We start from the raw sequence: 25,235 nt of genomic DNA, 5'->3' as shown, positions 1-25,235 counted from the left end.
TCTCGGACACGATTACATCATCAAGGTAGGCTTGAAAACCGGGTCAATATTGACACTGATAATGGTGTCAATATTTCTATAGAAATTCGACGATGCCGACGATATTCCGAATGGAAGCCGATTATAGCAAAATAAGCCTTTATGCGTATTGATTACGCAAAGTGTGCGCGCGGCTTCGTCTAGAGGCACCTGGCTATAAGCGTCTCGCAAGTCAAGGTTACTGAAGCATTCACCGCCGCTTAAAGCTGCGAACATATCCTCGATTACGGGAATCAGATACTGTTCGACTGCGGAAACAAGGTCCAGTGTAACTTTAAAGTCGCCATAAATGCGTACAGAGCCATCTTTCTTTAGCACCGGCACTATGGGCGTTGCCCAATCCGAGTGACTGACTGGCGTTAAGACGCCTAGGGAAACGAGTCGGTCCAGCTCTAAAGATACCTTATCGCGTGGAGCATAAGAAAGGGATCTCTCCACACAAAACGTCGGTATTGCTCTATCTTTGAGGTACAGGCTTGCTGGAGGACCCTTCATTAGGCCGAGATCTATGGTGAAGATGTCCTGGTGGTCAGTGAAAATGGCCTTAACCTTGCAGGGGACCATTTCGCTTGTTCTTGTGGCTCCGCAGGCCGAAGTCACATGTAGCACCGGAGCGCCAGCTTTGTCCAGTAGCGTCAGCAGGTCCCTTCCGCATAAGCTTGGCTCTTCGCAGGCGATCACTGTGAGGGGACAGTCCACGAGCACGCCTTTGAAGCCCACACGTAGTGTCAGGTCGCCCAACACCGGCAACCGCCCTGCGTAGCAAGACAACTTGACGCGTGACGGCTTCAGGGTAGGCCAATGGTTCCGATGCTTCATGTACAGCTCCCGAGAAATGACACACACTGGTGACCTAGTGTCGGCTTCCATGGCGACTTCCACCCCACCCCATATAAAGGAGTGGCGGATTGGTGGCTCGAGAAAATTTTTCCGCTCCGACACCAATTTCCAAAGGTTGACTTCGTCAGTGCTATCGTCCATTGGGGTGGTTTCCGTTATAGCCAGTGTATTAGCGTGCATTGCTCTGACAGTTAACCTACCGCGGTTAGGGCTGCTTTGACATATCTTAGCAATGTGTTCCCGACGTCCACAGCGATAGCAACGCGCATTTGCCCATCCGAAATCGACATCGTGTTTTGAGCTGCCACACCTTCCACATTCCACATGTTCTTCGGCATTTCTGTTTTCTCCTGGCGGTCTTTTTTGAGCCGCCTGCAATTTAAATTGAGCTTTTGGCTCGGAGGACATTTTCGTAGCGTCGTTCTCGGCAGTTTCAGCTGAAATTTTCAGTGCTTTGGCCTCAGCTAGCGCGAGGTCGGCCTTTGCCAGGAGTTGCTTCTGTAGAGCCGTTGACCGAACACCGGACACAATACGATCCTGAGCATCCGATCCAGGGCGTTGCCAAAATGGCAGTCATCGGCTAAGCGGCACATTTCCACCAGAAACTTCGTGACAGGTTCCCCTTCCATCTGGCAGCGGTTAAAGCACTTGAAGCTCTCCGTTATTTCATGTCGCTTCGGATCACGCCACTCATTTAGCACCTCGACAACTTGCTCGAAGCTCAATGCGTTTGGGGCTCGCGGTGCGACCTTCCCATGCAGCGTGCACGGTTTGCGTGCTCAATGCCGCCACGAGCAGTGCTCTCTTTTTGGCCGAATCGGCGATTCCGTCAAAGTCGGCATCTGCCTTAATGAGATTCCGCTCATCTGTTTCTTCGTTGAATGCAGGGAGCATATGATGAGCCATGCTTGTAGTCGGCGAGGCTGCGGCTCTTCTTTCACCGAGCGGCTGGTATCCCACCCTCGTCGCCACTGTAGCATAGCCACGGCACGCGGGCCGGAGCAGTTACGAGGCACGGACAGCTCGAACATACAAAGTGTTTATTCGGGCGTTCGATTGCTTTTATCCCCGTAGTGGGAAAGGAAGTGGGAGCGGGGAGAAGGAAAGGAAGCGTACTGCGCATGCGCAGAACTCGGGTATGACGCAGATACAACACTTTCAGTAAAAGAAAGTGATGAATAAGTAATGTTATGTTACCTTGTTCCTGCTAAGTGTCAGCACAATCATCTGATGTTCATGCATATCTACTCTCCGCTTTAGCAGTATAACTAAAGTATTTGTAAAATGCACTCTATGATGATTGCATTTGCTTCTCTAGTATTTGACGTAATAGTTCAGTGGAAACCCGCTAGGTGGAGAGAATTAATATCCAAAATGAGACATCCGCGCAATCGTTGCAACTGCTACAAAGGAAACCTTCCTCGAAGGAAAAGCGTCGCAGTTGAAGAAAAATTCGTCCTGTTCCGGGACTCGAACCCGGTACCACCGCCTTTCCGGGATAGCCGCTCTGCCATCTGAGCTAACCAGGCGGCTAGCGGATGGCAGGACGCCAGTCGAATTTATCAACTCGAAGCAAAAGCAAGTGTCTGACGGAATAGTTGAGCGGAAACCCGCTATGTGGAGAGAAGTAATTAAAATGGAAAATGAGACATCCACCCAATCGTAGCAATTACTACGAAGGAAACCCACTCTGGTTACTTGAAAAAAAAAAAGTTTGTAAAATCGTTTTGCAACTAATAAAACATTTGTGCCAAGTAAATTTTCGGCCGCATTTTAAGCTGCCGAAAAAAGCAGACTTAACGTTCGATGCAAAAAAAAAAAAAAATGCTAGTTTGGCGTTACGGAAATACGGTTTCTTTGGTGACCTCATTGGACGTGCTAGCATCTCGCCAGAGCCAAAGCGTAGAGAAAGAAATTCAACAAGAACGGACACTTCCATAGAGCCCAGCGGCCGAATTGACTCACCAAGCGCCTGATGTGAAAACCTGAACCACACTTCAGGCTTCGGTTTTGGGGCGCGCGTTTAGAACGCTAGCTGGTACGTGTCACTCCGGCTGCGCTCATCGGCATGGCATTTTTTTTTTGCCTTCTACTGCTCAATTACGCTCAGGCTTTGTGCGGAATCGTTTCATTAGTTAGTAAAAATGATTGCTAAGGATATTTAAAAGCCTTCATCTAATCTGTGCAACATGTAATTAATCTGTGCAACGTGCAAGACGCCTTGTGAAATGAGGAAATGTTTATTTTGCTCTAAAAATGCCTTTTCCTGGCATTTTGTGCGTTAATCCAATGTTGTGGCACCAGGTAGGCAGCAGTAGTTACCGTACGAAGCTCCACCGGACATCAGCTGAAAGAAGTAAATCACAAGCATGTGTCATTTTGGTATTTAAACCTTATAGGAATACTGCGTGTAGAGGCGAAACGTGCGAAAGTTGTGAATGGGCGGCATTACAAACGAAATTTGCTTTTACATACATGGCGTAGAAAATACCCGATGCATCCCAAACATTACCGTAAAATATCAAGAAAAATCTCATTTCCAAGCATTCCCCCATTCCTGGGTATTATTTCCTGGACTTGAAGAGCCCAAATAGACGGGCGACTGCGCGTTTTCCACACAACTTGGCCTCAGCCGACGTGATGGTACGCTACGTACACAGAGGTGGCCACAACACAGGCTCTCAGCCAGACCATGCTAGACGCTCGAAGAATGCCTTCTAATTGCACTCAAGACAAATGCAAGGGTGCAAAGCCTGTTTTCGGTCGTTCGGAAGACGGAATTTTTGAGTTCCTAAGCTCCTCGGCGTTAGCTCTGCCGGAGCAAGCAGCACACTGCCGTGTTATCACTCTTGGCAATCGCTCGGCGCGTTTTCGACAAGCGTGAGTACCGAAAGAAAACTTGAGACGCATGCCTTGTACTCCTGATTACGCAATGCCTCTATGACTGCTGGTGTCTCTATTGAATTAAATGCTTTTTCATAATCTATGAAAGCCATATAGAGAGGTTGATTGTACTCCGCCGATTTCTCTATCACCTGATTTATGACATGGATATGATCCATCGTAGAATATCCCTTCCTGAAGACAGCCTGTTCTCTTGGTTGGTTCAAGTCAAGTGGTGCCCTGATTCTATTTGAAATTACCTTGGCGAATATTTTATACAATACTGAGAGCAAGCTAATGGGTCTATAATTCTTCAATCCTTTAACGTCTCCCTTCTTATGGATGAGTATAATGCTGGCGTTTTTCCAGCTTTCTGCTACACTTCAAGTCGTGATGCATTGCGTATAAAGGGCCGCAAGCTTTTCAAGTATGATATCGCCCCCATCCTTGATTAAATTGACTGTTATTCCATCTTCTCCGGCAGTTTTTCCCCTGGTCATGTCTTTCAAGGCCCCGCTAGTTATAGAAGGAGCCTCTGAATCCTGTTCATCACTACTTGGAATGAAAGTAGCTTGGCTGCTCTGGGTAATGAACAGGTCAGTATAGAATTCTCCCGCTGCTTTTACTATGTCATCGAAATTGCGGATGATATTACCCTGCTTATATTTCAGTGCATACATTTTGCCTTGTCCTATGCCAAGTTTTCTTCTCACCGATTTCATGCTGCGTCCATATTTTACTGCTTTCTCAATCTTTTCCACGTTATAATTTCGGATATCCCTTACTTTCTCCTTGTAGATCAGTTTCGGCAGTTCAGCGAATTCTATCTGATCTCTTGAGTTTGAAACTTTCATGTTTTGCCATTTCTTTATTAGGTCCTTTGTTACTTGGGAGAGCTTACCTACTGGTTGCCTTGGTGCCTTACCTCCCACTTACCTCCCAGGCCAAGCGCGTCGGCGGCCGCGTCAGTTGCAAAAGCTCTTCTCGGGCACATAATCCAGTTGGAAAGTTCAGAAAAAGGTGAAGACGGGTGCCGGGCACAATTCACTGACCTTTGGGGACCGGTTTCAGACAATTTAAGGTGAAATATCCGCCTTTTCGGTGAAAAATTAACGGAGCCGATCTGCTCTGCTCCACCACTCGGAATCCAGGATGTTGTCTAGGGTATTTCGATGCCCACCTCGCCCACCGCTCGCCTTACACTGGGAAGTCGCGTTTGCTCTCCGCAGTGCGTTCGCTCCCCGTGAAAGCGCGCGTCCCTCGCCCTCGCGCGCTTTCACTCGCACATACAGCATACGGCCAATGAGAGTTTTTTTTTTTTTTTCTTGCCGGACGCGACCATCGAAGAGTGAGCCCTTAACAGCTTTGATGTAATAGTGGAGAACATGCATGTTGAAAGCAATGTACTTGAAGAAAACCCCATCTTCCTCTTTTGCATTTTCTGGTCTGCAATCTCACATTTAAGCATCTGCCCACGTAACGCTGCCCGCAGGAAGGAGGTATGCTGTACACAACGCCTTTTGAGCATCTATTGACGAATTTCTTTCTGCGCGTAGTGCTACACTAGTTCAATTTTTTGCTCACATGGTTATTTCTAACGCATAACTGAGATAACTTATGGGGCGCGGAAAACAACGACTGAAACTCCCGCCCTTGCTTCCATGACGTGGGTGCGTGCCTCCTTTATGAGCCCTCTGCAGCCACGCTTCTCTCTCGTGTGTCTTTCTTCTTATTAATGAGCGAAACAATTAACCTAATGTAGTAGGTGCCTCGCCGGAAACAGCGCAGGGGTTGCCTTTTCTAACGATAAACGTTTTTCTCTCTCTCCTTCTGGACACACAGTCACACCCAGCGGCACGCAAGCGAAGTCCCACTACTTTTGCGTGGTCTCCGAGATTGTACCAGTGGCACGTCGTTAATTTTTCGTTCTAATAAGGCTGAGAATTAATCCCTCACTGGCCGTGGGCATCGTGCGCAGCGTGAAGGCGCCGAGCTGCTGCTGTGCTTGTGGAATCCGCCAAGTACCTGGTAAATTTTAAGAAGCTTTTTTTTTATTTTAATGGAATAGTGATGTAACAGACAGACAGACGGACGGACGGACGGACAGACAGACGGACAGGCAGGCAGGCAGGCAGGCAGGCAGGCAGGCAGGCAGACAGACAGACAGACAGACAGACAGACAGACAGACAGACAGACAGACAGACAGACAGACAGACAGACAGACAGACAGACAGACAGACAGACAGACAGACAGACGGACGGACGGACGGACGGACGGACGGACGGACAGACAGACAGACAGACAGACAGACAGACAGACAGACAGACAGACAGACAGACAGACAGACGGACGGACGGACGGACGGACGGACGGACGGACGGACGGACGGACGGACGGACGGACGGACGGACGGACGGACGGACGGACGGACGGACGGACGGACGGACGGACGGACGGACGGACAGACGGACGGACGGACGGACGGACGGACGGACGGACGGACGGACGGACGGACGGACGGACGGACGACGGACGGACGGACGGACGGACGGACGGACGGACGGACGGACGGACGGACGGACGGACGGACGGACGGACGGACGGACGGACGGACGGACGGACGGACGGACGGACGGACGGACGGACGGACGGACGGACGGACGGACGGACGGACGGACGGACGGACGGACGGACGGACGGACGGACGGACGGACGGACAGACGGACAGACAGACAGACAGACAGACAGACAGACAGACAGACAGACAGACAGACAGACAGACAGACAGACAGACAGACAGACAGACAGACAGACAGACAGACAGACAGACAGACAGACAGACAGACAGACAGACAGACAGACAGACAGACAGACAGACAGACAGACAGACAAAAAACTTTATTGACAAGGTCCTGTGAAACCCTGCCCTAGGGCAGAGCTGCGGGCCGCTCCAACGTGGGAACGAAGAGGCCGAGCTTAACCGCCGCATCGTGGGCTCTCTGGACAGCCGAAGTTTGCCGTGAAAGTTCTGAGCTCTGGATGGCAGAGCTCCATTCTTCCGTGGTGCGATTGGGTCCCTGTAACGAGAGGCATCGCCAGAGCATATGTTCTAGATTACTAACCGCCCCACGGTCGGGGCAAATAGAGCTAAAAACTTCTGCAGTGATCGGTTAGGTTAGGTTAAGCTAGGTTAGTTTTCCTTGTTTCTGCATCAGGGCTTTTCCAAAGAGAGAGAGAATAAACTTTAATCAAAAGAGCACACGAGCGTAGGTAGCTCCTCCACTCTGCAGTGGGTCGTCCCCTCAGTCCAGAAGTCCAGCGGCCTTAGCTGCCCTTCACGCTCGGTTGACCAGGTTGAGCCGGTCCGTCGAGTCAGAGCTGGACAGCGCTGCCTCGCACTGCCGTGTGGTGGCGTGTGTTATGCGTGTGAGCTATGGTGTGTTTGCGCAAGCCCATACCATGTGGTAAAGCGTTGCACATTGATCGCAGTGTGGACATTTATAGGAATACAGCGCAGGGTGTATGGCGTGGTAAAGACTCAAATGTGGATATGTGTTTGTTTGGAGTTTTTGCCATATTACGGCTTCCTCTCGCGTCAGAGCATTATGCGGTGGGGGTAGTGATCTTCGTGAAAGGCGATAGTGTTGTAGGATGTGCGTGTAGGTTAATGGCATGGGCTCTGGTTGGAATTGCTCGGCGCGGTCATCTCACGGCTCGCGGTGTGCATGCGCTCGGGCGTAGGCGTGTGCCTGCTGATTGCCGCGTAAGGACTCATGCCCCGGAGTCCCCACGATTTGTATGTATGGTGGCAGCTGGTGCGCTCCATTCAGAATGCGATGTGCGGCCCTGGAATGCCGTCTGAGAGTCCGTCAGAACTTAGGGCTTTTCCAGGTCCACTTCCTGTTGCTGCGCTTCTTGAAAAATGTATTTATTATTCGGAGTCTATTCCTTTCCGTAAATTCTACCAACATCTCTCCTCTAGCATTCCTAGAGCCGATGCCGTAGTTGCCAACTGCTTGTTCACCAGCCTGCTTTTCCCCCACTTTTGCATTGAAGTCGCCCATGACTACAGAATACTGAGTTTGTACCTTTCTCATTGCTAATTCAACATCTTCATAAAACTGTTCTATTTCTGCATCATCGTGACTGGAGGTTGGGGCGTAGGCTTGTACTACCTTCATTATATACCTCCTATTTAGCTTTATAACGACTGCTACCCTCTCATTAATGCTGTAGAATTCATCAATGTTGCCCGCAATGTCCTTATGGACTAGAAATCCTACTACGAATTCTCTCTTATCTGGACGACCTCTGTAGCATACCTGGCATATACAAGCTCAACTCAGGCATAGCCAAGACCGAACCTAGATGCTACCAAGTTCAACCTAGATACAGCCAAGTTGAACCTCGACATAGCCAAGTTCAACCTAGCTACTACCGGGAGACGCAATCGATCGGCCAGCTTCGTTGTGTCTCGTGCAAGCTTTGCCTCCCCATAACGATGACAGAAGTGAAATTGCACTCTGGAATGATTAGCGGCCTCGCAGCCAGCTGTGGAAGAAGACGACGATGAACGCGGGAGCAGTGGCACGAGCGCGTGCCGAGCACGAGTACGAGCGCTAACCGAGGGGCGCCAACGAGCCAGCAGCGGAGGAAGACGCTCGAGCCAATGCTGATGATGATAATTTCGTTAACGCGCACTTTTTACGTCTGCCTTAAAATCTTCGCAGTTATTCAGTGGAGGCAAGACTTTAAGTACCTTAGGTGTACCCCTCTCTCAATATCGCAACAGTAATCCACACTGGTCAGCCGAAGTTGCAGAAGTACAACGTAAGGTTAACAACTGGCAGGGTGCGGCAGTTGTCCATATTTAGCCGAGCTGAAGCTTGCAATCTGTTTCTAGCAGCTCGACTTATGTATGTCCTGCAAGTATTACACTGCTCGCGACTAAGGTTGCAAGCTTCCATCGTGTGTTTGCTACCTATGTATGGAGCTCACGTGTTGAGGCCATGCGAGGTGATAACCTTTTTCTTCCTCTTGAGAGTGGTCGTCTTGGCCTAGTTCACCTTTTTGTTAGGAAACTTGTCTCCCGGTTATTCTTCTTTTGTGATGTAAACAGTCCTTTTCTAAGAGAGATGTTACAACTTCGATTAATGAATTACCTTCCAGAAATAGTTGTGTCGTCATCTGTCAGAGATGCACCACCTGCTCCTTGGGGCTTCTTGAAAGAGGTCGCTTTCTTAAAGCTCGCTTTAGCTTGGATTATATTTTCACTGCATCCCGTAAAGAAATTTCTGCTGTGACCCGCCGGGGTGGCTCAGTCAGCTAAGGCGTTGCGCTGCTGAGCACGAGGTCGCGGGATCGAATCCCGGCCCCGGCGGCCGCATTTCGATGGAGGCGAAATGCAAAAACGCCCGTGTGCTTGCTTGCGTTGTAGTGCACGTTAAAGAACCCCAGGTGGTCAAAATTAATCCGGAGCCCTCCACTACGGCGTGCCTCATAATCAGAACTGGTTTTGGCACGTAAAACCCCAGAAAGAAGAAAGAAGAAGAAATTTCTGCTGCACTGATAGACACATTGTTTCCTGTTCCCCATTATCGTGCGCCTTATTTGGAATGTTGCTACTTAGATGTACTTAAGCGTGTCCGTCGAATGATCATTCCTCCAGGGATCAAAACCTTTTTCTTTACCTTGCATTCGGCAACCCTTCCTGTCAAAACCTGGTTAGAAAAAAGGGTCTGTTTCGTGCCGTGTTCTACAAGGTTCCGTTTGTGTCTACATGGTGAAACGATTGATCACTGTTTTGTCGATTGTTGGGATGCCGTGTTCTTCTGGGACATTCTCCAAAGAACACTTAAAAAAGATTTAGACATCACACCATACACAATTTGTTTCTTACCTTTTAGATATCCCTGTGACCCACCATATGACATGTTCATAATACTTGGTCTCATAGTCTTTGGCGCAGTAGAATGTGTGACAGGCACGCTGAACCACCGCGAAGCACTCGGTCGTTTTTTCGGGAATCTGCTGCCTACGTTCGTAGTGTGTGCGCTGGTCAAGAAACAGCGCCGGACTAGATGCCTTTATTGGACGCGTGCACATGCTTGCCTGACTTTTGAATATGTACACCCGGCGACAAAATAAGCCGGGACATGAAGTCTGAGAAAAAGCTGAATATCTTCGTAGCCTGTAGCAGTAGCAAGTAAAACTGTATACGACAATATTGTTAGCATATTCTAGTCGAAGCCGAAAATGCAAATACCAGGCTACATTGTGAGGCTGCGGATATATTCAGCTTTTTCTCAGACTTCATGTCCCGGCTTATTTTGTCGCCGGGTGTACCTGTAGCGCCCTGTTTTTTGTGTTGCTGAAAATTCTGCCCCCCTGTAATAAAAAAAAAAGGTGCGGCCTGCCGCGTGCATCGAAACGGTGTGATCCGCCGCGGTGCTAACGCGTCGGTAAGTCTTGTCTGGGATCGGCATAAAAAATGCGTCAGGAATGCGCTTCGAACGCCGTCGCCTGTGGAAGCCGACGCGTTACATCACCGATGGCTAGCGCCGTTCGGCACAGCAAGCGGCCGAGAATACGACTACGGCTGCCACGTTCGCTCCCATTGCAGCCCACCTGGCGCGAGAAGCCGCACATTTTTTTATTGCGATAGCAATTATATGGACATGAACATATATGAATAGCAATTATATGGACATATATATATCGTTGGGGTGTTGCTACGCTGCGCTCCGCAACACCCCAACGACCGTCGCTTCGCGTCGGCGCCCAGCACCGCGGCTTCCGCCACGGCACCGCGGCACAAACGCGAGCAGTATCCGCTTGTTTACAACACCACAGTTCACCGAGATCAAAAGCCGTCATGCCAAACCACCACTACTGCAAGGATTTCCGTCATTAGAACAAAAGCTACAATATCAAAGCGCGGCCGGCGTGGGCGAGACACCACCAGACATTCAACGCGCCCTAAACGATTCGCTCCCTACGCACGTAGGAGTTGCGCTCGGCAAGGTAAGGTCGCTGCGCCCGGTCCTGGAGATAAGAGAGCCACGCTCAGTAACTAGCAGCCGACGCGCGGCCCCGCAGACCAGTGCCTCAAAAGTCCCTAAGCGATTATGTCCCTAGGCACATAGGAGCTCCACGATTGCCATGACAACACGTGTTAAGCGGAAGCTGTACCTACTATTAATTGTAAAGACGCGCCCCGGTCGCCTGCTGTCTCCCCACCCTTCTTTGTTTTTGCTTCCGTTGCCGTCGGCGACTCGGACGCATATTCGAAAACGCGCTTCTCTAACTTGTGATGCGTATTGACGCTGGCGCGATGCTTGTGTTGACTGCAAGCTTTCGCATACCAGCTTGCGCGCCACCTCACTTGACATGCGTGAGTGGTGACGAGCAGTGCGGCCCAGTGTTCCGTATTTGATGCAAAGGCACAACAACGTGCTCGAGCGGTGCACTGCTCCAATACCAACAGGTCTGGAGGGTTCTCTTCCCTATTAACCAAATCTTAGTTTCCTCCATATTCACGACCGCTCCAGACGCGTGACAAAACTGCGTAGTGAATATAAGGTCTTCTTGAACGCTACCTATGTCAGCATAAAAATACGCTAAGTCGTCATTTTATCATTAACACATTTAAGCTTAATCAATATTAAAACATGACAAGCCGTTAATTAAACATGCTGACCATGCAAATACTATAGGTACCGGGAGAACTGCCCCTATGGGAATTAGTAGGGTGGTTGTACTGCACGAGATATGTCACCAAGCTACTATCCCTCAGCCTTGGGAACGTGTTTTGCGTATTTTTGCAGTTATTAACGCTTCTGGTGACATCAGCTTTGTGGTGCGTTCATCGATAACTCGATAAAACTATCCAGATGTGTTTCCTACGTTGAGGAATTACAGGAATGGAATTGAACTGCCCGGACATTCCCGGAGTGGGAATGGGCTAAGTTTTTTTTTTCCTTCCGCCGCGGCCCGCTGCGCGCTGAGTCGCGTACCTCAGGACGTTCATTAAAGTTTTACTCCACCCATCCATTCCGCCGAATTGAAAGGAATGGGATTGTAATGGCATGGGGGCGCCCATTCCGCAACACTGCTTCGCAGGATAGCCAGGTCGGGAGAGGGGCAAGTGTATTGACCCTTTTCGCGGAGCAGTTTGTTTTAGAGAAACGAGATGGCGCTCACGGCGGCGCGCCATTAAAACCCCTTGATCTTGAAAGTAGCGACACTCTTCTCCGCGCGCGCTTTCCTCCTCAATTCTCCTCGGATTTCTCCCCTTCACGGGCCAGCGCGGTGCGCACGGCACGCTCAACCCTCCTTTGGCTCGCTGCAGCTGCATTAGCATCAATGCGCGCGCGTGTTTATTCGGCCCTTTGAAGCGTTGTATGGGAATTTAACCTTTGTGAAACTGTCATGACGAAAGTACGCTTCCGATAGAACGTCGTGACATTTTTTTTTTTTTTTTTTTGAGGACGCTTCGATATATACAAGCGGAAGCGCTCCGAAAAAATTAGTACCAAGTAGTGGCTGAGCGGTTTACCTCTGTCACCACTTGGGCTGTCTGTAACGCGAAGGTGTATTGAGCGCATATAATATAAGCAGCATAGAATATACACGAGAATTTGTTTCATAATCGTGGCTCTTAGAAAGCTGAAAGAACGTAAACAACAAGAAATGTTCGTTTATTTAAAGTGAATTCGCCGACAGTAGTGGGCCTAAAGCCTTCCACTGTGCAAAATACATGCTCTGTTTGCGAAAGAGCCAACATAGAACTTAACGCATGCGCCTGTATTCCATCGCGATAAAACGACGAGAAATTCAAAAAAAAAAAAAAGAAAAGAAAAACGTTTGCTCACGCGGAAACTTCTAAGACTATGACACTTGATAATTAACTTACAGAATTCAACATGTAATGCTTCTCAGAATTCCGGGAGATTATGAAAAGCGCGTGGCTTGTACTTTATGAGCATCCGCGAATAATACACACCCGATACGTAACTTCGCTTCTGTGTGTATGGCTATTTACTTCACGGCTGCTGCCAAGATATTATTAAGCGGTTGTTATTTGATTTTTTTACTTTCGCTTAACCAACTTACGTTCATAAGCCTATATGCAGGAAAGAGAATAATTCAACAAAATAATTCTTATTCTCACTTTTACCACGATGAAAATCGCTACCAGTGTTTTATAACTGATGGCACTGAACTACAGAATGATCTAGGCGGCGACGAAGATTGCGGACCAGGCCGGTAGGAGGTTCGAAAAACAGTGCCACGTTAACTACGGCATATATGGCAAATAAACTGTAATATTCTCCGTATTTCAGCGCTGTATTTCTTAATTAATCCCTGTTCAACATTATGGTCTCATTTCTAACAGCGGTATTTCGCCTTCCATTGTGTTTGATTATGTAGTTACGGTACGCGGACGAATGCTATAATTACTAAGTATAATATCATTGAAGAGTGCCCTACGTTTTTTTTTTTCGTTTTTTTTTTTTGCATTTCTTGCGAATTCGCGTCTCTTTGCCGGGAGGTTTCTTTCCTTTGGTGCCGGCCGATCTGAGAACAAATAAGGAACTGTGTCAGGCTTCAACTTTTTCTTTCCATAGGCTTGCAATACTTTCGGCTAAAATAGATCGTAAAATGGAGCTGAAACATGACAGTGATCTCTGAGTATAGGCATGGTAAGAAGCAAATTTCTTTCATTTGAATTTGTTTGCACTCTAGGAAAGGAAGACGGCACAAGCATGCACACTTTTATTATACATGTAACTAAAAGGAAACGCCACTTATCTATTTATATATTGGGGTTCATGCCTTCACAAGTGACGTAAACAAAATAAACAAATATGCTCGCCGCATTGAAACTTTGTAAGGAAACAAGCAGCCCGCAATAAAAGCAAAAGAGTTCCTTGGCTTCACAAGTATCAGGGGCAAGGATCACAGACACACAAGCACACACACGCACGCACGCACACACACGCATGCATGCATGCATGCATGGATGCATGCACGCACATACACGCTCGCGCACACACATACACACAATTACAAAATAGGAGTTACAGGCATTAACTTATAACTTACATACATTTGAAAACTAAAGCGCCCGCAAAAGCACAAAAAAAGCATTGTCACGGCACGAAGAGTCAACAAATAGTTCAGCGGCTTACTATATGCAGAGGTATAGGTGCTCTGTATTGAACTGAACAAAGAGTCCGGCTGTGCACATAGCAATAAAATCTCCATGCAACTCCACATACAAATATAAGGAAAGCTGTAAGATTCATCTCGCAAAGAACGACGTGCTTAGAAGGGGCGAAATCCCGATGTTATGGAGCCACTGCTCCGGCGCACGACATTCCGTTCTCCTCAGGGAAAAGAAAATAAGGCTGGCCTTTTCTCTGACCTGCTGCTGCATTGAAACGCGCAGCAGCAAGGCATTTACACGCAGAACGAAGCTCAGGTTCCTACGGAAAGACGGAAAACCCTAGGAAACACACGTTCGGAGCGGCAGGGCGACCACCGCTCGGAAGGCGCATGGCGGGCGCGAGGAACTAAAAGCGCGCGAAAGCAAGTTTCGCGCCGTTTTCGTGACGTCAGAGTCACATGACGGGGTATAGTATTGCGCGCCGCAGCCATTAAGCGTGGCGGATGCGCTGGCTCCGCGAAAGAGGGGGAGAAGAAGAGGAGGTTGACGGCTCCGGCGAGGGTGTTGCGGCGTAGATCAAAGAGGGCCGCTACGTTCCAACATCACGGGGCTTTACGCGCCATACGTCTCCTGAGACCTCAGCAACCGCGCTAGAGAACGAACACGAAACCATGACCGCTTCTACCCTGCTTCTGTGCGATCAGCTGTCGGAAGTGCAACTTTGTTTTCGCTAACACACTGTGCTCCAATCATGCTAGATTGAATCTTGCGGATTGAAGACGTGGGCAGTAGTTGGCGGCAAAAATGGTGACTGACAGGTTAAGGAATAGAATGAATCTGTGTGGCCAAGTTCGCGGACCGCTGCTGCAACTGTCCGAACGTGTTACCGGCGCTTCCAGATGTACGGCTTTCCTCGAGGATACAGAAATTTGCTCATCCGCCAGCCTTGTACCGCTAACCTTCAAAGAAAGGGCTTCATCCCCAGAACGTCGGCAAGAGTGAGTACCACTCGTTAAACAATGACAAAGGGCCGCTTCCCGTCGTAGTAAGATCTGAAGGCGCGAGAACGACGACGTCGTTTTCGCGCCTTCACTTCAGATCATGTTTAACCAACACGCCCAGCATTCCATCCGAACTGTCGTAGTAGGTTTCGCGCACGTTATCTATACACATCTGTCCCAAATGGCACGAAAACTTACGCCCACTCTATAGCCGATGTATCAAGAACAAGTGAATGGGCGCACACTTGAATATATGCGCACTGTATACGCACAATAAATGACGGACTACACCGATGGCGCACGAATGGTCGAAGCTGAATGTTTCGTGACGGTCCACAAGAGTAAGCGAGTTACTAGCTGTAAAAAGTTGTCGCAGTTTCACCTGAAAGGCGAAGCATCAATTGCGATAGCAAACTTGTAGAGAGCTATACGGAGTAATGATAGTAGCTTCATCAGCTGTATAAACTTGGACATGCAGCCGCACCGGCAGCACGCAGAACGGTTGTCGACGCCGTCGGCGTTTTGCCCGCGTTCGCACAAAATGCGTGCGGCGTTCGTGACTGTTGCCGGAGCCACTGATATAAATAGGCACTTGGTGCCGCAGCTAAATGTCGCCTCCCTTCCCTCCCCCTCCCCCCCCCCCCCCCCACGGCCTTTCGCGCGTCGGAAGAAGGCGCGTTTGCTCTACATATATGGTGATTGTAAAGGAGGAAAGAGACGCCTACTTCTGCAGCCCTTAAGGGAGTACGGCGCAGAACGCGCGTTTGTTCTCCGCCGTGGGTTCACTCCCCGTGAAAGCGCGCGTCCCTCGCGCCCTTTCACTCGCACATACAGCGTTCGGCGGCGCGCGGCGACGATTTTATCTCCATTGACGTCATACGGAACCTCACGGCGACGGCGACGACGACGGCGACGGCGACTGCAGAAATCTGCTTTGGAGTGTCCATATAATTGCTATCGCAATAATACTTATTTCCTGCAAGGTATTACAATGTAAAACACAGCTACGTTTCAAGCCTTGTGCGCAGCAAGAACAAATCCATCGGAACTGAGCACACCCGCGAGCGATTAGGCAGAAAATAATCAGATAGTGGCCGCACCGAGGAGCTTCACTGAGTCAGAAACTGACAAGCCAGTGCTTCAAGATATTTGCCGAATAAAGAACACAGAGCAAAACACACTAATCCTGACTGAACTCATAATCGGAAAGCTTGGAATACACATTTAGCCCCGCTTTTAGAACAAACACCATATACGGTGCTTGCGCCGTTTGGACATAGCTTAATGAGCGTAGAAAGCGCTTGTGCATGTTCTCTGTAGCTGTTATCAAAGCTTCGTGTCGTCCACCTAGTCACTGTGTACGATATCTCCCAAAACAGAGGTTTTCTAAGCCGCGCCGGCGTCATACACTTCCATTGTAAACAAAGAGGCAACAGAGGCAGTTGAGGCAAGCAGTCCCTTACGAAAATGAATTAGAGTTCCTTTAGAACTCCTAATGAGTTCCTATGAAGTCAAAAGAGACTCTATAGGAACTCGCGCTCTATAGAGTCGTCTGCATAGAATCTCTATACGAAGTCTAAAGCAACCTGTCTGTAGAAACATGTCATTTCACACACAATAAAAGTGCAATAGAGGGTGTATTGACGTCATATGTACTGAATTCTATAAAGTATTTTTCATAGAACGTCTTTAGAACTTATAACGTGACCTCTCTATAGAATGGCTCTCCATTCGCTTTCTATAAACGTTCTATAAAGGGTGTTTTGATATTTTATGTACTAAATTCGATAGAAGAACGTTTATAGAACGTTTTTAGCACTTCTAATGCGGCCTTTCTATAGACTGGCTCTCCATTAGCCCTCTACAAACGTTCTATAGAGGGTGTATTCATATATTATGTACTAAATTCTATATAAGAACGTTTATAGAACGTTTTTAGCACTTCTAATGTGACCTGTCTACAGACAGGCTCTCCATACGCCCTCTATAAACGTTCTATAGAGTGTGTGTCGACATCATATGTACTAAATTCTACAGAAGAACACTTTTAGAACGTTTTTAACACTTCTAATGCGGACAGTCTATAAACTGGCTCTCCATTCGTCCTCTATAAACGTTCTATAGAGTTGGTATTTACATCATATGTACTAAATTCTATAGAATAATGTTATGGAATGTTTGTAGCACTTCTGTTATGGCTGCCTATAGACTGGCCCTCCATTCCCACTCTATAAGCGTTCTATAGTGTGTATATTCACATATGCACTGAATTCTATAGAGGAACATTTATAGGACGCTTAAAGAAGCTACCGTGCGGTCTGTCTATAGAATGGCTCTATATTTGCACTCTATAAACGTTTCAATTGAAGGTGTTGAATACTGTTGAATAATATCTCAAAGTGTCTTTTTAACTCGAAAAGACAACAGTGCACCCATGCAAAATTTTGTACTTGCAACAAATGATATGAAAAAAAATGATATACGCTAGTTCAGAGCAAATTGCACAATTGCATTTGAATTTACCCGCCGCGGTGGCTCAGTCAGCTAAGGCGTTGCGCTGCTGAGCACGAGATCGCGGGATCGAATCCCGGCGTGCAGCGGCCGCATTTCGATTCAGGCGGAAATGCAAAAACGCCCGTGTGCTTGCGTTCTAGTGCACGTTAAGGAACCCCAGGTGGTCAAAATTAATCAGGAGCCCTCCACTACGGCGTGTCTCATAATCAGAACTGGTTTTGGCACGTAAAACCCCAGAAAGAAGAAGCATTTGCCTTTGACGTGGTGGGAGACCCTCAGCAGAGAACATACTGAGATATTGACACATAATAGTAAGATTCACGTACTGTGACACGTTTAGATATTTTGCTTTTTAGCTCGATGTACAGAGCTGTTGCTAAGCTCTTGTAAAATTACCAATCGCGCCAATTTCCGAGGAATAAAAAGCCTCATTATTTCAAACCCATTTCATAGGTTTTTACTATCAAGCAAGAGCATCTTTACAATCACTGAAGAAGGCGAACGAAATTAAAAGCGAAATTACACAAAGTAACATCAAGAAAGCGCGTTCTGGTTTCTATCGCCGATGCAGGTAAATCACAAAGATTACCAAGGAACACTAAACAAAACTGCGCGTAAGCAGCCGCGTCTATCTGCTGGAACGCAGTGACTGCAGCACTTGGCAGCAAACACATAGAAAGCCGCTGCACATTTTAGCCTACGTCACTAAAATGCGACGCATGCACGCTGCAGACACCTGCGGTTTTTTTCGAGGAATCTTCGTAGGTTGCACGATACACTAGAGAAGGCACGAACGACATGAGTGCAATCCGTGCACGCTAAACACACCGACACGAAAGCAAGATACGGGCGACATGGGTATAATCCTGCGCCACACGAGCACAATCAGGAACCATCATATATTTGTCGCTTTGCGACGGACAACTACAAAGCCCACGGAAACATCGCACACAGCCATGTGTACCTCCGAGGTTGCGTCAAAAATTTCTGGGCTACATTTAATGTTGAAGACAGCAGAAAGCTACTTAAAACGAAGTTACGGCGCAGGTAGCGCAGCTAACGGCTGCGGGAAATGTCATTTAGTCCCTTTAAGGCAGGTGATCGGAGTTCAAATCGTTCAAATCACGCCCCAGCGACGGATTCCTCAGGATCGCATAACCAGATCTCGAAGGCCATGCTGTTGCTGGCGGCTTGCGGCATAGGCGATTCGAAAACAAGAATTAGTTATGGAATCTCTTCCTGCGGTAAACTGTAGCGCACAATATAGACTGGTCGATGGTTCTTTTTGTCTCGCAACATATATACGTAATTGAGCACAAAATGGAACAAAAACGTGCTGTAGTGGTTATTATTGCTGGCATTACGGAGGCCACAACAGCCTCACAAGTATATAGACGGCGCTGGCGGCGCCGGTCCCACGCGACCAGTAAAAAAATGTCACAGTTTCGCCCTAAGGGCGAAGCAATGAATGCGATAGCAACACAGCAATGTCATACGAAGTAAGGTGAGCGGCTTTGGTAGCAATATGAATTGTAGTAAACATGAGCTGATTAAGTAAGCAGGTGTGATGCGGCGTAAGTAGACCGACATGAAGAGAGACTCGATGACCACGAGAAGGCGCGTGTGAAACGGTGGTGTTGATGAGAAGCGCTGCCCGTGGGCAGCGCGTGCGAAGGAACACATAGATCTGTAGCTCTGCACTGCCGATCCGGGCAGCATTGCATGTGTAGCGTGCGTTGGAAAATGTGCCCCGACTATTACTAACTGAATGAACAAGCGTGGTGTGAGCGCGCACAAACAAACGTGAATAGATCACACTGAATGACTGCAGACAACGACTGTCAAACCGCTGGCAGCAAGCGCATATATACGCCGCAGCGGCGAAGGTACGTGCGGTCTATCGCTACAACGGAAACTGAGCGGCGAATGCACGGCGCATAAAGGTCAGAGCCGTGTGGAGATAAGAGACGGTGCGGTCGAACGAACGACGAGCGCGGTTGTTGGCAGCGTAGAAGTGCGCCCCCCCCCCCCCCCCGCTCCCTCCGGCGCTGGCTTCCCGCTTCCTTGCTTGCGCGTGGGAGATTGAGTGCGTTCGCTCTCCGTGATAGCGCGCGTCCCCGCACGCTTCCGCCCGGGCATACGGCGCGCGGCGAAGATTTTATCTATAAGGAACCTCACGGCGACGGCGACGCCGACGGCAGAAATCCGGTTGAAGTGTCCATATAATTGCTATCGCAATAATAAGTCGTGTTGCTCCGTCTTGAATGTGCCGGTCGGTAGTGCAAGCTGCTTCGATGTGTTTGTTTGATCGTGCATAGGCGGAAAGTTTTCATTTTTCCGGGTAGGGGTGCTGAGGCCCGACCAGCTTTCCAAAACCTACCCATATATATATATATATATATATATATATATATATATATATATATATATATATATATATATATATAAATTTCCTCTGCTAACAAATGTCTATTTCTAGCTTTATGGCGAAAGCAATTATATCGACATTTCAGGCAAATTGTCGCGGTTGTCGCCGCCGTGATGCTCCGCATTAAATCCAAAAGCCATATAAGTGAGCGACTCATACACTGTGGGTGCGGGAAAAAGCACGTAACAATAGTCGAAAAGGATGGCGGCTTGATGGGCATTATTATTGCGATAGCAATTATATGGACACTCAAAAGCAGATTTCTGCCGTCGGCGTCGCCGTCGCCGTCGGCGTCGCCGTCGCCGTGAGGTTCCGTATGACGTCAATGGAGATGAAATCGTCGCCGTGCGCCGAACGCTGTATGTGCGAGTGAAAGGGCGCGAGGGACGCGCGCTTTCAAGGGGAGTGAACGCACGGCGGAGAACAAACGCGCGTTCTGCGCCGTGCTCGCTTAAGGGCTGCAGAAGTAAGCGTCTCTTTCCTCCTTTACAATCACCATATATGTAGAGCAAACGCGCCTTCTTGCGACGCGCGAGAGGCCGAGGGGGAGGGGCAGGGGGGGGAGGGGGAGGGAAGGGAGGCGACGTTTAGCTGCGGCACCAAGTGCCTATTTATATCAGAGGCTCCGGCAACAGTCACCAACGCCGCACGCATTTTGAGCGAACGCGGGCAAAACGCCGAAGGCGTCGACAATAGTTCTGCGTGTTGCCGGTGCTGCTGCATGTCCAAGTTTATACAGCTGATAAAGCTAATATCATTACTCCGTATAGCTCTCTACAAATTTGCTATCGCAATTGATGCTTCGCCTTTAGGTGAAACTGCGACAACTTTTTTCCTACGCGCTCAATATTCGGGTTAGTTGTAGGTCAGGTAATCAAACGCGAATGGGAAGGAGAGCACGCGTCTTCTCCTCTAGCCCACCCGTAGCTGTGAATGACTGTGCGCGGCTGATGCTTATCGGGCCCGCGTGTGCCGTATCTAATTGTTGGTAATCATTGATGGGTGAAATGATAAAGGGCGTCTTCTACTTCGCTATCACTAATACTGCTTCGCCTTCCCGGCCAAACTGCACTCTTTTTTTGAGCGCCTGTGTCCAGCGGCAGCAGGCGCAATATGAGCGTCTGGACCCGTTCACCTATACACGACCGACGTAGAGTTTCAGCGTCATTTTTGCCTTTCCAAAACGTCAGTGCGCTGGCTGTGTGACGAGTTAAGTGAAGGCCCTCGTCTTCGCCTATGCTTTCCGAGCACAGACTGGTGTGACTATGCTGCGGAGCAAAAGTTCATGCGATCGCTTCGGCTCTCTCCGGCGTCAAGCGCTGTTCGTCCACCGCGCCCCAGACCCAGGCCAGGTCCGGTGGCGTCATCGGAGTACTGGGGCACCTGCGAGCACCTGGGGTTCAACCCGGACCAACCAACCTGCGAAGGCGAAGTGGTCACATTATATAGGAAGACTCAGAATGGACGCCGAGCTGCCTCCCGGTGAAACAGGTGCCGAAAGCAGTTTTCGCAGTTACACAGTACCGCTGCACGGCACGGGCAGAGAGGTGAAGGAAGTTACTTCGCCAACACGGACCGCCTCGGCCGTCCGAACGACCACCTCTCCAGGTGGCAAATTATTTGGCTCACGTACTACGTGAGCAAAACCATAGACATATGGCTGTTGAAGGAGATGACTGGCGACTTGTTTCCTCTATCGGAACACGCCATCGCCGACTGTAGGAACTACACCCGTGAGGTCGCGATGGACGAGCTGCTGGCGCGACCTCCACTCAGTGGCCCCGGGAAGATAGTGCAAATTGACGAGTGCCTTATTCGCGGCGAGCAAAAGCACAATGGAGGCTGCCTAATGACGGGCGACAACGTTCCGCCGAGCCGCCAAAATTACGGCGGTGTTAAAGATGGTGGCCCATGGTACTTCGGCATGTTCTGCGCGCCCAAAGGGGTGCTGCGACTTTTCAAGGTCTACCGACGAGGCGCCTTTATTGCAGCCAATGTTCAACCGGGGGCCATTAATATAGACGAATTGGCCGCATACAACTGTATCCCAAATTTAGTGGATGCTAATGGGGCTATGCATCAATCTGTATTAGGAGACAGTCAACCACAGCGTGAACTTTGTGGACCCCATTACGGGCGTTCACACGCAAAGAATAGAAAGTTATTGTAAAAAAAAAAAGTGAAGCGCCACCTCGTTAGTGGTGGGTACAGGGCAACTGCACCGATGCTGGAGTCCCACATGAGATGGATGTGGTGGCACTCAACGGCCACGTGCGCTGCAAAGACCCTTTCTTGCGTTTGTTAGAAGCCACGGATCACTCGGGCTACCCAGTATAAAAATTCTTTCATTCCTGCGGTTGTTAGAAGCCATCGCTCGGCGCTATCCAGTATGTAAGTGCATCATCAAGTAAAAGAAAATAAAGCGTATTTTTCTGACCCTTGTATGAGTGCTTTCCGGCATTCCTCAGTACTTACACGGTAAGCGCGCGGCAAACCACTTCTGCGCTAGCCGACGCTCACTTCGTCTTGGCGCGAGCAACAAGCGATCTGTTTAAAGGCTAGTGTGAAAACCAGGCGCACACCAATCTGTGCTCGGAAATGCTAGCGCAAGCACGTAGCGAGCCGCGCCAATCCAATCCAGAGGGAGAAAAAAGAGGGCGAGCGTCCCCTCGTGCTATAACACGAAACGTATTAAACTACGAATTAGTCTAATACACATTCAGTGTACACTTTGTAATCTTTAAAATGCTTATAACCCACGTTAATGTGACTAATAATATTGTACTGAATGCATTTATTTCATAACTTGCTTGTGCCTGTAATGCACTCGGTGGTACGACAAACAAGTGAAAGAAGGCACGACCATGCACCGACCGTATGATCACGTGAGCCCCCAGTTTGTCGACCGCCCATATGGCAACGCCCAAGGGTTGATAGCCACCCAGAGGGAATCTAGATAAACCAATGAAACTGGAAGCGTGCCGACGGACAAACTTCGTCCTGTTACCATTAGTTTTTTCATCTTGAGGCGTCGCCAGAGCTCGTGAAGATCCCGAGTTTCGCCAAACTCGGCGCATCCTGCATAGCACCCCTGTTCCCAGAACATCTGTGTCTGGCAAATACACATTTGATTAGCTTGAATTTGCTGAAGATAAATATGAGTATTTGAGTATAAATATGAGTAAAAGTATTTGCTCTGCTTAGTTACTTCAGTAATAAATAGGCAGACTGATTTCGATCCCTTGTGATCTAGAAAGAATATATTTTTTTTTCGTGCATTATTATTGTGAGCTCGCTCACACATGTCTTCTTATTTATGTGGTATGCCTCACTGATTTCTCTTGTTAATTTTTCAGTGTGGGTAAAAAGAGATGAACACTCTTAATCCTACATTATGCCCTGTTGTGACAAATGCGTGGCCGAGTTGGGCAAACATACTGGTCTGTTGAGTGAAATATGGTCATCTCTTAGGCACATGTTTAAGCACCGGCCAGTTCGCCCTATGTAAGTTTGACCACATGTGAAAGGAATACAGTACACTCGCTGTGACACATACTGGACAAATTTGGTGGTATTTCTCACCGGGGCAAGCCTCCCTTGGCTGCTTGCCTTTCTCAATTCGCTTGCAGACTGCCATGCAAATCCTGCCTGCTTTATTTTTCGCTATAAATACATTTGCATAGCAGTCTACAAGTGAACTAAGAAATGCACCCTGGCCAGGGAGACTTGCTTTATTAACGATACCATTAAATTTGTCTTGTGTCTGTGAGTGATAGTGTTGTCTATTTCTGTGATCATATGCATATTTGGTCAACTGTACATGGGGCAGACTGGCCGGTGCCTCAACATGCGCCTAGGAGAGCACCATAATTTACTCAACGGGCCATTATGTTTGTCCCACTTGACCATGCATTGACGGTACTGGGGCCGTGCACCGGATTTAGATTGTTCATCTGTTTTGTTCATCTACGGCAACCACTTCACCAAAGAAATTGTGTGCGAAATACCACATAAAAGAATGGGCCACAATATCTTTACTAAATTCTCCACAACCTCCAGTAATAACAAATTCGTTGCGACTTGTTTCAGGCACCTGCTTGCTTGTCATATCTTTTGCCTGACCTACAGAGCTTTAATGCAACGAATGTTCGAATTGCCGTAATTCCTCAGCATAATTTTTCTTTTCTGTTTTTCACATGCTATGTTGCAAGAAGCGCCCTTTTTAATTAAAATTGAATTTTTAAAATGTTTTTTATTTACAAATAGAAATTCTCTACATTGTCATTGAACACAGGATAGACATCAATGTACACCCGTGAGCAAAATTATATGGACCAGGGGTTGAGCGTTAAAGCCGATTTTTTCCTCAGCTGTGAAAGCAATTTGAAATTGAGGACGGCAGTCCAAACTTGGTATTGCAAACTTTTCAGTATACTCATCAATTCAAGTTTGTGCTTGTTAATTACAAAGAAATTCAGTTATCTTGGCAACCCTGTGGTCCATATACTTTTGCTCACGGGCGTATATACACTGATTGTATATTGGAAATTGGTGATTGTTTCGATAACTAAAAAAGCCACCACCATATTTATCCACCATTTTTCCTTTAAAAAACATAGAAAAGTCTGATTGGTCTCCATGCAACAGATAGTTAAATGCATTGTTATCATGATTGCTCAAAATCTCAAGCCTCCGTTGGCGCGTCTTCCGTCGGCTGCGTTATCGGTGCACAGGGCGATTGTGGCTTTCGCTGCTGGAGTCACACGGTGCAAGATCGCGCGGCACGTAATCCACGGTGCAAGGCAGCGCGGCGCGTTCAGTCGGGTGCGCCTCCGCTTCTCCCCCTAATCGCCGCATTTTTCTTGCCGTAGGAGCGCTTCCGTATTCCGAAGGCGTGCTTCGTCCAAAGCTTATTCGCCAACGAGCGACGATTCATCACTAACCTGGGAGTTCTCAGTAATCCGAATTCTGTGTGTCAAGTGAAGACGCCGGCGTGGTTTACGAAGCAGACAACTGCGGTTGCCATCTTGCCCCTGCCACAGCAGCAACCAAAGGAGAGACGCCTTTCAGCACGGCAGCCAATCGGAGGCCCGCTTTTATCAGAGGGCCCGTGTGACTACCTATCGCAGACCCGCGCTTCTTTGGTGTTTGTGCGTTTGTTACAAGTTGGCGACGACGGACGAATTGAGAAGCGGAACGACGAAACTTTGAGCTTTCGAATGATACCAAGATGGCGGCGCTCCGTGGCGGGAAATACGAGCTATGGCTCCGCGAACTGCGGTGATCTTGCGCGATTTAAAGCTGTTTTCTCGCCCTGCTCACTGACGAATTAAACTTTTTCGGGCACTTTCAGTGCG

Source organism: Dermacentor silvarum, chromosome 8 (genome assembly GCF_013339745.2).
Source record: "Dermacentor silvarum isolate Dsil-2018 chromosome 8, BIME_Dsil_1.4, whole genome shotgun sequence".
Taxonomy (NCBI): Eukaryota; Metazoa; Arthropoda; class Arachnida; order Ixodida; family Ixodidae; genus Dermacentor; species Dermacentor silvarum.
The sequence above is the reverse complement of the archived record's forward strand: the minus strand, read 5'-3'. Positions refer to the sequence as shown.